Source organism: Callorhinus ursinus, unplaced genomic scaffold, assembly GCF_003265705.2.
Source record: "Callorhinus ursinus isolate GAN/ISIS: 27379988/994484 unplaced genomic scaffold, GSC_fseal_2.0 scaffold12, whole genome shotgun sequence".
In the NCBI taxonomy this organism is placed as follows: domain Eukaryota; kingdom Metazoa; phylum Chordata; class Mammalia; order Carnivora; family Otariidae; genus Callorhinus; species Callorhinus ursinus.
This window is the reverse complement of record NW_027397074.1, coordinates 21596367-21601461: the sequence shown is the minus strand read 5'-3', so window position 1 is coordinate 21601461 and position 5095 is coordinate 21596367. Positions and strand designations below refer to the sequence as shown.

The following is a 5095-nucleotide window of genomic DNA, read 5'->3' as shown; positions in this document are numbered from 1 at the left end:
AGTAAAGATGGGGTGTGTGAAACCAGTGAACCTATCTCTCCAGGAGCTGTCTGCATTGACTGAAATGCTTGGAAATGGAGGGACCTTCTGGTAGAGGACACTGGTTATGGTGGTGGGGAGCAGAGAGCATGTCTATAAAAGAAACCAGCATAAAAGTAGACATCTGGTACAAGAAGCCAGACCCAGAAGCAGTATCTGAGGTTCTAACATGAGAGTTGTTCCAGGTTTTATGAGGTTATTGGTATTTGCATAGATCATACCTTGGCATGCTGGCTGTACGTGTGTTCTGGAGGTGATGAGTATTTGTAAATCAACAAACTGTAACACCTCAACATGGAGACTAGTGCCCAGGAAAACTGCATGCTTCATCTGCTTATGGTGAGTATAGGAATACGAATCCATTTCTCAGCTAGGTAATGAGGCAGGGCAGGCGTGGAGTGAGAGGAGGTGTCTTCCCAATTCCAAGATCTTTCTATCTCGGGAGGAGGCAATCTTTGACAAAGGACTATAGGAAGATAGCAATGAGAACTATTATATCCATACTATGAAGACATTATAAAATGAGAATTACAGTTTACCAATTGATTTACTTATGCATGATAATATAGAACACATAAATCATTTCTAATATTGACCTCATTTCTTCCAAAAGACTACATATAACATTTAGGTACAAATTTCAGAAAAATAATAAAACACCCCATGTAACCACCACCTCCCTTAAGAAATGGAATATACCCAATATAGTGTTTTCTTGCTTTACTTTTATTTTATGGTATAAGTATGGTATCAAACTGGATATGTTCTTCTCTACTTGTAGAGAATACTCCTAAGAGAGTTATTGCTGCACCAAAGAGTTGTTAAACATGCAGAAGGGAAGGAAAATGTTTCTGAGGAGGATGTGCAGATTTCCACTCCCACCGGTACTCCAAGGGTACTCTTGTTGCCCCACATATTTTTCAACACTGGCTACTGTAAGATATTTCTTTGTTTTCCTGGTTTGTTGGAGGTGGAATGGTGTTTTATGATGACTTTATTTTGCTTCTCCTTGATTACTAATATAATTAAGCATCTTTTGATTTGCTCTTGAACCATTCATGTTTCCTCTTCCATGAACTGTCTTTGCCTTTTCTCTTGGTTTGACTTTTTATGGTTGATTTATAGAAGTCTTTGCTATGCTCTGATTCTAGTCTTTGACAGTTATACATTTTGCAAATAACTTTCTCCCAGTAGGAGGCTTGTGTTTTTATTCTCCTTATGGGGTCTTTGATGATAATCAATGCCAGATATAAATTTTGACATATTTTTCAACCTTTTCCTTTATGTTCTGTGCTTTTCAAAAAAGGTCTTAATGAAATCTTTGTGTGAATCACGGGCATAAAAATATTCTCTTGTATTGTCAACATTTTAGAGTTTTGCTTTCCACATGTATGTCCATCTGGAACTGAATTTGGTGTATGGTGTGAGTCATAGTCCTAGTTCATTTTTTTTTCCATCTGTAAAACCAATTTATTAAACAGTCCATCTTCTCTCCACTGATCTGTCAAAACAAATATCAAGCTTCACATGCATGTTGTTCTGTTTCTGGACTCTCTTGTTTCATTGCCTCATTTCATGGGCCATTATGGCACTGTCTAAATCATTAGGTTTTTTTAAGTATTGTTGCCTCATAGCACTAGTCCTGTCGTTTTTTTTGTTAAGATTTTACTTAATTGACTGAGAGAGAAAGAGCACAAGCAGGGGGAGATGCAGGCAGACAGAACAGGGACCCCAGGATCACGACCTGAGCCAAAGGCAGACACTTAACCTACTGAGCCACCCAGGCGCCCCTAGTCCTGTCCAAAATATTGGCAGTTTCCTCCCAATATTTCAACTCCACATTAAGATGTCATTATATTATTATTTTAAATAGTCAATGTCATTTAGTTTTCTCCTCAGCTTTACCAGTTTGTGTTCACCATTATCTCTTGAATTTCAGACTTCGCTTCAGGGATCATTTTCCTTCTTCCTGAAGCATAATTTTAGAATTTATTTTAATGAAGGTTATTGGTAAATTCAGTTTTTGTTGTTGCTACTAATGTTTGAAAGCCTATTTCTTTTGTTCTGATTCCAAATAGAAACAATTACTTATCTGGGTATTCAATTCGAGGATAATTATTTTCTCTTATTTCTCTTTAAAAATCTTTAAAGATTTTTTTTTTATATTTCTCCAGTTTTATCATTACCGATACAATGTCAGTTCAATTGTCACTCTTGTAGGTAATTTGGAACCATTTAAAATTCATATTTACTCTGGCTTTTGGTCATGTAATTACTATGGATTCCAACTCCAAATTTGTATGGGGACTGTCTACAATTCATGGTTAGGCATTGTCCATGGAGAGATTTTTATCTGTCTATCCATCTATCTATCTACTTCACCTGGAGCCAAAACTGAGGTAAGTATGTTGAGCTTTTCCCTCAGCTTCATCATTTTTTTGCTTGCTGATTTCCAAAAGAATGCCACTTTTTTAGTTTTGGTCTCTAATATAGCCTATGGATCTGACTTCTGTCTCCTGCATGGATAGACCTTCAAAACCCTAGCTTCTCAACCACAAAGGAATTTTCAGATATCTCCATAATAAACACTTGCTCCAGTGCTTATTTATCTTTCTGAATTCATGATTCCTTACAGCTCTGGTCTCTAGTGATTTTCTCCAACTTTCCCAAAAGCTCAGCCATGCTTTTAAAAAGATGCTGTTTACATTTTATCAAGCATTTCAGGTATTCTACACAGGGAATGTTTCTTCAGATAACCAAATCAAATGTGTTGTAGCAAGCAGAAAACTCAGATATTTTCAAACTCCTCTTTAATATCCTTGAATACTCCTTTAAATTCAATATACTCAGCTCTTTTCCATTAAGGAGACAGTAAGCTTCTGTTTCAGTTACAGGCCCACAGGCACTTTGCTTCTGCTAACATCTCAATTCAATATCCCACCTACTAGTCTTCCTAATCTTTACAACTGTTTACATTGTTTGCTGTTTGTTCACTGACCTCTGCATCCTTCTACTTTTTTCCCTTGGATTTCTTTGTCTTACATCTTCTATTGACTTCGAGTGTAATTGTTGGAATCATCAGATGAAGTTCAAACTATTGCCCTAATACAGCCTTGGCTCAACAGAGGAAAAATGTATTCAAAAGTGTAAACACAGCATGTGTCTTTCTGAGGTCTACCTGGAAGATGATAAAGTATTAATATTTAGAGTACAACAGGAAATGGATTTATTATTTTTGTTCTCTATCTTTTTGAAATGGCACCAGTTTTAGACAATGTTTCCCCATCTTTCTGTCAGGCCTCTACTTTTGCCACCCCCGAGGACGGGTTGAGTGACAGCCAAAAAGTAATAGCACAGAAGACAGAACACGAAGCTTCCAAGAGGAGTGGAGATGTGCTAGTAAGCAGTAGCTGGGATATATCTGCATGGGCAACGGTCTATAAAACATGACCTGTACAACCACAGGATAAGCTCTACAAAGCAGAGAGTTTTGGTGGTTTTATTTCTAGTTCCTAGCACATAGTAGGTACTCAAAAAATATTTGTTGGAGGAATAAATAAATAAGTGATAACAGTATTCAATTTGAACTTAAGAGGTTGATTTGTTTTCATACTTTGCTCTGATGATATAGTAATATATAATAATATCACAATATAACATCAAAGTAGAAATCAGTTGAGTTAGAATCACTTTTATTTTTTTATTTTTTAAAGATTTTATTTATTTATTTTATAGAGGGAGAGAGAGAGCATATGAGCGCAGGGAGGGATAGGCAGAGGGAAAGGGAGAGAGAGCCTTAAGTGGACTCACTGAGCTCAGAGCCCCACGGGGCTCCATCTCCAGACCCTGAGATCGGGACCCTGAGATCACAACCTGAGCTGAAACCGAGTCAGACGCTTAACTGACTGTACCCCCCAGGTGCCCTTAGTTAGATTCACTTTTCAAGTTTATTTTGTATAAAGAACACTGGGAAGTTAATAATGTATTATATCCTTGTTTTTCTGCATTATCCATGCCTGAAGTGAGCACAGTCATTGAGGCTATGCTACCCGCAACAGACATTAATATTTATGTGGTAGCAGCTACCACAAGAGCAGACATAGTGCCCCAGGGAAATAATTCACTTCCTTCGGATCAGCCTTGCATCCCAGATACTCATCAGTGAAGAAATGCCCCAGAATATCTCATTTGTTAATCGTCACTCAAAACCCCTCACACTTTTCCACTCCCTCTTATTCCAAGTTTTCTATTATTTTTTTCCAGGGTTGCCATCACCCTAATCTTTAAGTAAGGAGGGACTAATGAATGTATATATATTTTTAATTAGCTGAAAATGTCACGAAGTGTACATGTAACTCCTTTTATATAGTAGATGTTTTAGAAAGTGAGCTATAATGATAGGTTATTAAGTATATGTTGGCTGAATAATTATATATGTTTTAAGTGTGTTAGGGGAGGTTGCTTTGTAAAATAAACCCCATAGTGAGTTTTGGTAAATTTTAAAATGGACCTACAAGCTTTGCGCAGTGGCAGTATCGTAGCCAATGAGGTTTATCCGAGGCGCGATTATTGCTAAAATGGACCTACAGAGGTATTTAGAACAGAGAATAATCACCATCTGCTTTAAAAAATCTGGACTTTTATACTTTGGAATTACCTAAAGCAGGGATATGTCTATAAAACAAACAAGGGTTTTTTGTTTTTAAGAATAGCATTTCTGTGTGTGTCATTTAAACAAAGTGTTTAATCTTGTTAAACAATATTTTCTAAAGAAACCTAGGAGAATCTTGGATTCCTAACCTGGTTCATGTGGTTCTAGGACAGGATCCTTAATTCAGATGCTACTAGGAGCCAGATGGATAAAATAAATGAGTAAAGGAGGCTACTTGTAATATGATAAGGAGTATTTCAGACTGTGGCAAACCAAAAGGTGTATGGTCTAGCTCAAGATTTCCTGTCAACTGTCACCTTATGAAAAAGTTGGCAACTATTGCCAGATCTTGCTTTTCAAGAAAAATAAAAACCAGAATTTAATGTGAATTTTCCTACATGTAAA

General features: G+C 36.8%; 1 non-coding gene across 1 annotated transcript; it reads left to right on the top strand.

Annotated features, from left to right (window-relative positions):
* Window positions 1-4554: 4554 nt before the first annotated feature.
* Window positions 4555-4690, top strand: LOC112825356 (U4 spliceosomal RNA). Its single transcript, XR_003208662.2, has one exon. It is a non-coding gene; the product is annotated as a U4 spliceosomal RNA (small nuclear RNA).
* Window positions 4691-5095: the final 405 nt, after the last annotated feature.